Genomic DNA, 12,031 nt, shown 5'->3' with positions numbered 1-12,031 from the left:
CCCTTAGGTGAGGTAAGCACCACACCGGCACCTAGACCCTCTTTGAGTTTGGATCCGTCAAAGTGCATTTTCCAGTATTCTATCCTTTGGTCTGGTGGCTTGTATTGCATTTCCGCCCAATCAACAAGGAAATAAGCCAAAGCTTGCGACTTTATGGCATCCCTTCTTTCGTATACCGGTACGTATGGTGATATCTGAATTGCCCACTTTGCAATCCTACCGCTAGCATCTTTGTTGCACATGATATCGGAAATGGGTGCCTCACTCACCACTTTCATGGGGTGCTCCTCAAAGTAATGCTTAACCTTTGTGGCGGCCATGAACACGCCATAAGTCATTTTCTGGAAGTGCGGGTAGTTTTGTTTTGAGAGGGAGAGCACCTCGCTCAGGTAGTATACCGGCCTCTGCACGGTTTTTCCCTCCTCTTCTCTTTCAACTACAACCACTACACTCACAACCCGGTTTGTTGCTGCTATGTATAGTAGCATAGGCTCTCTTTCTAGAGGTGAAACCAGTATAGGCGCTGTGGCCAGCATTGTTTTTAGGTCTTTAAATGCCGCGTCTGCCTGAGGGGTCCAGACGAACGTATCAGATTTTTTCATGAGAGCATAGAGTGGCAGAGCCTTTTCTCCCAACCTGCTTACGAATCGGCTTAGCGATGCCAAGCTTCCGGTAAACTTTTGCACGTCCTTGAGATCGCGCGGGATAGTCATTCTTTCGATTGCCCGGATTTTTACCAGATTGACCTCAATGCCCCGGCTTGATACGAGAAAGCCAAGTAGTTTGCCGGCAGGAACAGCGAAGGTGCATTTTGCCGGATTGAGTTTCATCCGGAATCTTCTCAAATTATCAAATGTTTGCCGGAGGTCATCGATTAAGGTTTCTTTTACCTTAGTTTTCACTACGACATCGTCCACATAGACTTGCACATTTTTTCCGATTTGTTCAAACAAGCATTTTTGCATACAGCGCTGGTACGTTGCACCAGCGTTGCGCAAACCAAAAGGCATAGTGACATAGCAATAAGCCCCGTGCGGGGTAATGAACGCAGTTTTTATTTGATCTTCCTTTTTCAAGGGGATTTGGTGGAAACCGGAATAAGCATCCAAGAAAGACAACAGTTCACAACCAGCAATGGAATCAATCACCTGATCGATCCGGGGTAAAGGGAAAGGGTCTTTCGGGCAAGCTTTGTTCAGGTTGGTGTAGTCGATGCACATGCGCCACACCTTTGGAGCTTTTGCTTCTAGGTTCTCATCTTTCTTCTTTTCGACTAGCACCGGATTGGTCAGCCACTCAGTATGCAGCACTTCCACGATGAAACCGGCAACCAACAACTTTTTCACTTCTTCTCCAATGATTTTCCTCCTATCCTCAGCAAACCGGCGTAAGCGTTGTCGCACCGGCTTCGCATCCTTCCGGACATTCAAAGAGTGCTCAGCCAGCTCCCTCGGAACACCTACCAAGTCATCAGTAGACTAGGCAAAGATATTCCGATTCTCACGGAGGAAGCTGACGGAGCGCGCTTTCCTATGCCTCATTCATGCCGGCACTGATACGAACGGTGCGCTCAGGGTAAGCCGGGTCCAGCACAATGTCCTTTGTTTCTTTTGTCGGCTTGAATGCCGGTGCGCCCAAGTTCGCACTCATTGCCGCTAAGCTCAGCTGTGAGGATTGAGCCATCGCAACAGTAGTTTGCATCCTCCTTTTTTCCTCTGCGATCACCAGCGATTCTGCCAGGTTTGATCCGGCTGAAGCGGTTTCCAGTGAGACTTTGTAGTTTCCCACCACAGTTAAGGGTCCACGAGGTGCCGGCATCTTCATCTTGAGATAGGCCGTGTGAGTTGAGGCCATGAAAGCAGCCAGTGCTGGTCTCCCAAGCAACGCATGGTAAGGACTATCTAAATCCACCACCTCAAACTCAACATTTTCCACCCGTCAATTGTCACGTCCTCCAAACGACACATCCACCCGGACTTTTCCAACTGGTGCGCAGGACAAGCCCGGAACGATTCTGTCGAATGTTGTGCGGGTTGGCTGTAGCATGTTTTCTGTTATGCCCAGCGTGTGCATGGTGTTCCGGTACATGATGTTTATGCTGCTTCCATTGTCTATCAGCACTTTGCTGAACTTGACTCGAGCGTTTGGCCCTTGCATGATTGGGTCCAGGACAAGAGCATAACCACCCGGATTAGGCATTACCTTGGGGTGATCCTTGAACGACCAGGAGGTCTCTTTATCTGACCACAACATGTATTTTGGCACTGCCGGCATCACAGCGTTCACTTCCATGGAATGGCGATGCAGGCTTTGTCTGTCGGTTAGCTCAGTGACGAACACAACGTAGCACATATCTGGATCATGGTAAAAATTCCGGCCCAAAGGTGCCGGTGGAGGTGGTTGGCCATTGCCTTCTCCCACCTGGTTAACTTGCTGGTGTTGTTGCCTGTTTGGCTGAGGCTGTACCGGTAAAGCATTCGCTCCGGTAAGCGGCGACGGTGGTGGTAGTTGATGCTGATGTAGCATATCTTGAGATGGTGGTAGCATTGTGGAGCACCCTTGTGCTTGCGCATCTTTTACTGCTCCCTTGATCATCAAGTACTTGGTCCAAGAACAATCCTTCGTCAGATGATTTGACGGGTGAGCCGGATTCGGAGTGTGCCACCGGCAAGGTTGATCCATCGCGGCTTCCATGGTATATTTCACAGGTTCCTGCCAATTCTTTTTCTGGCCCCAGGGTTTCTTTTCAACCCATTGTTTCTTAGGACCCGCCCATGGCTGCGATCCGGTTCTTTGCCTCTGACTGCCGCTGGCCTCAGAGTTCTCTTGTACAGCAGCAACTTGCTGCGGACCGTATCTTCGATCCAGGAAATCCTCCCTTCTTTTGTTGTTTCGGTTATCCCGGTGTTGCTCTTGGCGCGGCTGAGGCGGGTTTGATTGTTCCAGCTCAGCTTGTACTGCCGGTTGCAATGGGTCTCCCAATGCGTAGTTATCTGCCACACGTATCATTTCCGCCAGAGTTACCGGCATGTTCCGCTGCAGCTTTTGCCACAACGGCGAACCTCTGCGGCATCCATTGCAAAACCAAGCAATGGCTTGTGCTTCTATCACCCCTTCACAGGAGTTTCTCGTGGAGTTCCACCAGGCCAGGTAGTCCCGGTCTGTTTCCTGCGGCGCTGCACTCACAAAGCGAGCTGCTGAGGCCTGTTGGGCCTCCGGTATGTGCTGCTGAAATTACTCACAAAAGCTTCCTCAAAGTCCAACCAGCCGTTTATGCTTCCTGCCGGCAAGTTGTTCAGCCAGAGTCGTGCCGGTCCCACCAGGAATGATGGTACAATTCTCACGGCCCAACGCCGGTTTCCTCCTCCAGCTACGGTTCCTCCGCCACCAGCGACGTATACCGCGGTCACGTAATCCGCGAGCCAATCTTCCGGCTTAGTGGTGCCATCATATGTTTTCGTGTCACGGGGCAACTGGAAGTTGCGAACCGGTGGTTCCTCTTTCATGATCCTTGGACCAAAACATTTTGGGCCCAAAGGACCTTCTGCCTCGATCAATTCTGACAAATATACTCTATCCAGACGGTGCCTCGCATCCCGTTCTGGCAGGTATCTTTCTCCCAGGCGTTCTCCCAATGGGTTCCGGTGTGCTGTGAGTCTTGTTGAATCAGCCTCATCGTAATGTTCCGGTACCGCGGCCCTTGCCTGCCGGTACCTCGGGGGAAGCATTTCCTCCTCCTCATACGCCGCCCTTGCAGCTCGATAATTTTCCCCGGTTTCATATCTACCGGCATGATTGTTTCCGGCGTAGCCTCCTTTGGCGTAGCCTCGATCTGCCCCTTGGCATTTTCTACCGGCATCGTGTTGCCCGACCTGCTGTTTTTCGGCAAGAACCGGATCATACACAGTCATCTGCTGCGCATTCATCTCTTTTTCTCTTCTTCTGTCCGGATGGGGGGACGATGCCTGCCCATGGGACTTGCTTCCGGCATTCTTTGTTGAACGCGCGGATTTTGAGGCCACAGCCTTGTTCAACTTAGCAAGCTGCTCAGCATTCTGCTGCTCAATTGTTTCTAGCAAATCACTAACGCACTCTTGCTGTTTTGCCAAAGCTTCTCCGGAAAGTTATTCACACAGCTCTACTGCAGCCTTAGCAGCTTTTATGGTTTTATCCGGGCTACTGTACTTAGGTTTCTCTACGATGCTCACAGATGCAGAGGTACATTTGCCGGCAAGAATTTCCTTACGCAAATCCTGATCTAGATTGCGAGCCTTAAGCCGGTTTTCCGGTATCCTAGCAGCATGAGCGCTAACTGAAGCAAAGCCATGGGCAGCGTTATACTCACGTAGGGTTAGGTTCAGCTCGCGCTGCGCCCGGACGATGTCCTTGCCGTTCTCGAGCAGCTTCTGGCGCTGCGCCTCCAGCTCCGCCTGCGCTGCTGCCGGGTCGATGTTCTGCGCGATAGGCGTCGCCAACACGTTCATCGCCGCTTGGAGTGGTGTCTTCGGTGGTGCGGACGATGCTCCCGCAGCGCCTGCGTCGCGCTCCAGCGGCAGCTTGGCCGCACGGGTTGATGCCGCACGCCCAGCTCCTTCTTCCACAGCTTCCTTGCCAGCACCGACCGCGCCAGCCATCATCACCTCCACGCTACCGGCAGCGCGGCCAGCACATAGCCACCTTTGCGGATCCGGCGCCACCAGCACCAGCGAGAGGCGCTGGCGCACAGGGACAGTGCCGAAGTAGACACGGTGGCTGCCGAACTCGATGACGCGGCCGTTTTGGGGAAGATGCCGCCGTTGGCGAAGCAGCCCGCGTTGTCGTTGATGAAGTACATGGAGTAGAGGCGCTGGACGAGCGCAGACACCGTCCGCTCGCCGGCGACCTCAAGGATGCCCGCCCGAATATGAACTCCAGCAAGCGCCACTTCATGCCCCACGGTGGGCGCCAACTGTCGTCGTGGCGAACGAGCAGATGCCATGGGATGGCTTAAGTTGGGGCCGAATGGGCGCTAGAGGATTCGGGGGAGGGTTTTTGGTTAGATAGGATGAACTTCCGGGTGGTTTCCTCAAGAACTCAGCCAATGGCAAAGGTAGAAGAAGAAACACACAAGGAAGAACTCTGCTCTAGATTTTTCTCTTCATTGATCTCAACAGGATACAGGTTTGTGCATACAAGGTTTTCTCCCTTGATCGATCGTCCCGTGTATGGGTGTGCCCCCTCTCCTTATATAGGGGAGAGGGTGGCTTACAGAGGAAGAAACCCTAATGGCATCTTTGACTAGACAAACTACTTTACAAAGTTACTTCAATCATAGATGACGTCGGGGTCTTCTTTAATCAGGGAGGCTGACGTCCTCCGGCTTCTTTCAGCGTCATCTTCCTCTTTGGCGCCAGGGCTTCGTTTAAAGCTACTTTGCTTAGCTCATCTTTGTCCTCTAGCTCTGAAGAGAATCTTGACCAGTCTTGCCGACGTGCTACAGGGCACTTCTTACCGGTAGCCCGGTGTCTTCTTTACCTGGTTCCGGTATACCCCTCTTGGGATACCGGCTTAGCTTTACTTAGCCAAACACTTAACTCTGTGCTCCGGTATAAACATTAAACCAGTATCTTGATGGCTCAAACCATCCGGTTTGGCATGCCTTTGGCATACCGGGGGTCATCCCCCCAACACAATTATTTAGTACCCCCACAATACCTGATTATGGGTAGGGCTTAACTGAAAGTTTATGTATCTTAGTATGGGTTCCCTCTAAACAAGCGTCATAGGGGTTATGCTGAGGCTACCTCTGTTGAAAGTGAAATGATGTGAAATGACGTGAAATGAGGTGAATGTCTGGCCCAAGCCCTGTGCAGTTCCCAGGCTGACGGTTTGTCTTCACTGGGAGGCCAAGCTCATGGGGAGAGGTGCCTATACTAGGATATGTAAGTGAAAGGTTATGGTTGATGATCCGCATACTGATTATGATTATTCAGGGTTATCCCTGACGGATGTAATCAAATGTTGTGGCACAAGTGTACAACCTCTGCAGAGTGTAAACCTATTCGAATAGCCGTGTCCACGGTTATGGATGATTGGAAAGGCCATATTGTTCCATCATCAGAACTTTTCAAAAATGTTACATGTGACTGGTGACGTGAGACTTGAACTTGAAAGGTGAAATTGAATTGATCACAATAAAGTTGTGGGAATGACACTAATGTTCCCACTTGAGTAGGTTAAGCAAATGAAGAGTCTTTTATTACTAAAGTGCTTATGAAATAAATCTGGCTTTATGCAAATGAATCTAGAGCTTAGCACCCCCTTACTATAGTTGATAGTGCTTACATTAGTATTAGTTTGCGAGTACTTTAAAGTACTCATGGCTTTGTCCCTGGCTATTCAAATGGCCAGACTATGAAGAAGAGAACCAGTACCAGGATGATGGACAGCAAGACGTCTACGATAACTAGGACTACTCCTGACGTCAAAAGTTGCCTGTGGAACAGATGGACCACGACCGCTACTTCGCTTCCGCTATTGTTTTGTATTTCGATCTCTAGATCCACTATGTTGTAAGACTGGATCATGTGATCCTCTATTTGTAAGACGATTATGGTTTGTAATGAATGATGTGTTGTGATATCAATCTATTATGTCTCGCAAAAACAATATTCCTTGGATTGCGATGTATGGCATAATAGGCATCTGGACTTAAAAATCCGGGTGTTGACACCACGGGGTGTTTCCGTGGACATGTGAAAGGTCAGACATGAAGGGGCTTCGGTCTAGGAGCACAATGGGGTGTTGGGTTACCTGGATAAGCGATGCGAGGAATTATAGCAACTCTAGCAGAGCCTAAAATAGGCTGAAATCGAAAAAGTCTGGCGACTATACGGGTTCAAGCCGAGAGTGGGCCAGAATAGAGCCCGAAGTCGTGGCCTAGCCCGTAAAATGAGTTCGGGGGCCGAGAAACTCAGCGGTCGCCCAGTATTAAAAGAGGCCACGGAGGGGAGTTCGGTTTCCAAACCCTACTCCCCTCCACCACTTTCACTTCCTCTGCCGTCGCCTGCCTCCTCTCTAGCGAGCCATTCCGCCGCCTATGATGCCACTCCACCGCTTCCGCCACCACCCCTCCGTCCGCAATGGGGCGCTTAAGTCACGTAGGTAGGGGAGGGGCTGAATTGGCGGCGGGAAGCAACCATCACGTCCGTCGGGTGTACGGTCGGAGGCGGACCGCGCGAAGCGGGCGCGCTTCAACGGCGCTTGGAAGCGGGCGGCACGGAAGTGGCCGCGTGCTTTCGCGCGCCGGGCAGCGCACGAGGAGGCGCGCGAAGAAAGAGAAGTCGAGGCGCCCCCCCGGCTCGTGCAACCCACTGCTGCCGGCGCTACCCCCACGCTGCGACGGCAACAACGACGACGACGTAGACGGGCCGCATGTAGCCCGTGGTAGCTCGGCGGAGGCGGCGGCGTTCGAGGTGGTGGCCCTCATCGTCGCCTAGGAGTCGCCGGCGAGGAAAAACTCTCCACCGCCGACGGGAAGTGCCCCGGTGACATCCGGGGCCTAATCTAGTAGTTTAGGTCTCAAATTATCGAATGTAGCGTGAACTGCCCTGTATTTTGGCTAGTTTAATGTAAATTATTGACGAATCAAGCTTGATCGAAGCAAAATAGATTCAATTTCGCAAGATCGCAAGTTTGATTTTCCCGCGACGTTTGATTTTCGCTTTTTCAGTTCGCGAGTACGGTTTCTGATCTGCGCCGTGACAAAAACCATCTAAACTCAACAGTTCGGGAGATCGAACTCAGCGTTTTCAATTCGAAGATATACGAACTCTGCTAGAGATGCTCAGGCGGGAGGCTGGGGTACTATTTGCTGGAATTTGGGGCATTTGGCCTTTGGCCCATGGCCCATTATCAAATTCTGAAACTCACATGGCCCATTCCAAAATCAGTGGCAGCACTAGTGGGGGTTAAAGATTAGTCCCACATTGCTAGTTGGGAGAGAGTTGGAGTGGTATATAAGGTGGGCTGTTCTAGTCCTAGTAAGTGAGTGAGAAGAGAGAGAGCCCTCGCGCACTCCTCCTCCTCCGCCGCCCGCCTCGCCTCGCCACGCCTCGCCTCGCCTCGTCACGACACGACACGTCACGTCACGACGCGCCGCGGGTTGCGGGAATCTCGCCGAGCCAAGATTATCTTTTTGCTGTTTGGGAAATTAATTGTGTAATCAATTTTGAGTCATTAACGGACGCGTTACTCAGCCGTTTTGCCTTCCAGTTTTTCTGGATCGTGGCTGTGCCGACTCGGACGTGGGCTGCGCTCCACGACCTTCCCGAACCGCACTACATAAGGCTCTGCGCAACCCTAGCCGCCAGTACTAGACGCATACGCGACTACCTGTTTCCAGTTCATTGCGCCGCCGCCTTTGTCTTCCTCATCCCGTCCATTGGCGTGCACCGACTGCCGGGACAGTAGGCCTCCGGAACCCTGCCTCTCGTGAACCTGTACGGGTGAGGGGCAATCAGGTTTTTGGGGAGCGCTCCGGCGCGACTACAGGCATCACGACGTCGTCATCGGATGACGAGTTCCTCCACAACGACAACTTCTTCCCGGACCTCAACGACTTCTTCGACAACCTCAACATGGGCGACAACGACGCTGCTGCGAAGTATGTGATCTTGTCGTTTCTCTTTCAGTCTCTGTTAGAGTTTCTTCTTCTAGTTTCTGTGGTAGATGCGATCAGTTTGTCTTGTTTTCATGTGATCTATTCATCTACCTTACTAGTCTGCATGATTAGTTTATTTGTTATTTTCGTAGTCATGATTTATCAATTACTCGTACGGATTATTTCATATGGATATTTGCTTATATTTCCAACAATCCAAAAACCTGATTTTAGGCAAATCAATTCAAGCAGCGTTGCTGCCGCTACTCGACCTCCCCTCTTATTACAAGAGGTGGAGCACAAAGGCAGTTCTATGGTTTACAAAGCGCCACAGATGCTAGACCTGAGGGGCCTCTCTCTGCAGAGGAGCTGGAAAAGTTTGAGAAGGTCGACGCCATGTTTAAGGCGGCCTTGTTTAGCATTCTTGGGGACAATATTGTTGACCCGTACATGGCTTTCTACCATGGTAAAGATGCGTGGGATGCGCTCGAGGCCAAATTTGGGGTCTCGGACGCTAGCACTAAACTGTATGTCATGGAGCAATTCTATGACTACAGGATGACTGATGAGCGCTCCGTGGTTGAGCAGGCTCATGAGATTCAGTCCCTTGCCAAAGAACTCGAGCAGTTTAAGTGTACCTTACCAGACAAATTTGTGGCCGGTGGCATTATTGCCAAGCTTCCTCCTTCGTGGAGGAACTTTGCTACTTCTCTGAAACATAAGAGACAAGAGTTTTCCGTTTCGGATCTCATTGGCTCGCTTCATGTGGAAGAGAAGGCGAGAGCAAAGGACACACGCGCTCGTAGTTTTGAGGGAGGTTCTAGTGCCAATGTGGTACAGAAGAAGAACTTCCAATCTCACAAGTCTAAGAATAAGAATAATGGAAAAGGCAAGTTTGACGTGAAGAACAAAGCCTCCAACTCAACCAACTTCAAGAGGAAGACTCCTTATAAGAAGAAAGGGAACTACCATGTTTGTGGCGCTCCTGGACATTGGGCTCCTGATTGCCCAGAACGCCATGATCGGCGTGAGAACAGCGGCAAGTCCGCAAATGTTGTTATTGGTGTTGATACTGAGATGAAGGACGTTGGGTACGGTACTTCTCCTACTGTCCTTTCAGTATGTAATTCTCCCGATTAGTGGATAGACACCGGAGCCAATACACATGTATGTTCTGATGTCTCTATGTTTTCTTCTTATCAGGTCGCAAGGACTTCTTCCGTGCTGATGGGAAACGGCTCACGTGCTTCTGTTCGTGGTGTTGGTACGGTGGATCTGAAGTTTACTTCGGGAAAGACCATCCAGCTGAAGAATGTGCAGCACGTTCCTTCCATTAATAAGAATCTCGTTAGCGGATCGCTTTTATGTCGAGATGGTTTTAAGTTGGTTTTTGAGTCCAATAAAGTTGTAATTTCCAAGTATGGACAATTTGTTGGAAAGGGTTATGTGTGCGGAGGCTTGTTCCGCTTATCTTTGTCAGACTTATGTACTCAAATTATTAATCATGTTTGCAATGATAGTGAGTCCGATATTTGGCATTCACGACTTTGTCATATTAATTTTGGGTGCATGACGCGGCTAGCGAATATGAATATAATTCCGAAATTTGTTATTGTCAAGAAATCCAAGTGCCAAGTATGTGTGCAAGCTAAGCAACCACGTAAGTCTCATAAGACTGCGGAGGCAAGAGACTTGGCACCGCTGGAACTTATACATTCGGATCTTTGTGAAATGAATGTTGAATTGACAAAAGGAGGGAAAAGATACTTCATGACTTTAATTGATGACTCTACTCGATATTGTTATGTATATCTCCTAAAATCTAAAGATGAAGCTCTTAATCACTTCAAAATCTTTAAAGCTGAAGCAGAAAACCAACTTGATCGAAAGATCAAGCGGCTAAGGTCTAATCGTGGTGGAGAGTATTTTTCCAACGAGTTTGATTCTTTTTGTGCGGAACATGGCATTATCCATGAGAGGACGCCTCCCTACTCACCTCAGTCAAATGGGGTGGCCGAAAGAAAGAACCGTACTCTAACTGATTTGGTTAACGCCATGTTAGATACATCGGGTATATCCAAGGCATGGTGGGGGGAGGCGATATTGAATGCATGTCATGTCCTAAACCGTGTCCCCATAAAGAACAAAACCATTACCCCTTTTGAGGAATGGGAAAGGAAAAGATTGAAACTCTCTTATCTACGAACTTGGGGCTGTTTGGCGAAAGTAAATGTGCCGATACCCAAGAAGCGCAAGCTTGGACCAAAAACCGTGGATTGTGTTCTTCTGGGATAGGCTACAGATTTTTGATAGTAAAATCTGAGGTATTCGACATGCATGTTGGTACAACTATGGAGTCGAATGATGCAACTTTCTTTGAGGACATCTTTCCTATGAAAGAAATGTCTAGCTCATCAATTCAGGAGATGCCTAGTTCATCTACTCAGGAATTATTTCCTGAACCAACCATGGCTATAGAACACTTTGATAATCCTGTGGAGGATGACAATGAAGCTCCCAAAAGGAGCAAGAGACAGAGGACTGCAAAGTCCTTTGGTCATGATTTCATTGTGTACCTCGTGGATGATACTCCCACTTCTATTTCAGAAGCCTATGCATCTCAGGATGCTGACTACTGGAAGGAAGCTGTCCGTAGCGAGATGGATTCCATCTTAGCCAATGAAACTTGGGAGGTTACTGATCGTCCTTATGGGTGCAAACCTGTAGGATGTAAATGGGTGTTCAAGAAAAAGCTTAGACCTGATGGTACTATTGAAAAGTACAAGGCACGTCTTGTGACCAAGGGTTATACCCAGAAAGAAGGTGAAGATTTCTTTGATACATACTCACCTATTGCCAGATTGACCACCATTCGAGTGCTACTATCCTTGGCTGCCTCACATGGTCTTCTCGTTCATCAAATGGATGTTAAGACTGCTTTCCTAAATGGAGAGCTTGAAGAGGAAATTTATATGGAGCAGCCTGATGGATTTGTAGTAGATGGTCAAGAAGGAAAGGTGTGTAAATTACTGAAGTCTTTGTATGGGCTTAAGCAAGCACCTAAGCAGTGGCATGAGAAGTTTGAAAGAACTTTAACCGCTGAAGGCTTTGTTGTAAACGAAGCTGACAAGTGTGTATACTATCGCCATGGTGGGGGCGAGGGAGTTATTCTTTGTCTCTATGTCGATGAAATATTGATATTCGGGACCAGCCTTACTGTGATTAAGGAGGTCAAGGAGTTACTATCTCGTTGTTTTGAGATGAAGGACTTGGGAGTAGCTGATGTGATCTTAAACATCAAGCTGCTGAAGGATGACGATGGTGGGATTACATTGCTTCAGTCCCACTATGTGGAAAAGATTCTGAGTCGCTTCGGGTATAGCGACTGCA

Source organism: Lolium perenne, chromosome 4, assembly GCF_019359855.2.
Source record: "Lolium perenne isolate Kyuss_39 chromosome 4, Kyuss_2.0, whole genome shotgun sequence".
Classification (NCBI taxonomy): domain Eukaryota; kingdom Viridiplantae; phylum Streptophyta; class Magnoliopsida; order Poales; family Poaceae; genus Lolium; species Lolium perenne.
This window is presented reverse-complemented; position numbering follows the sequence as displayed.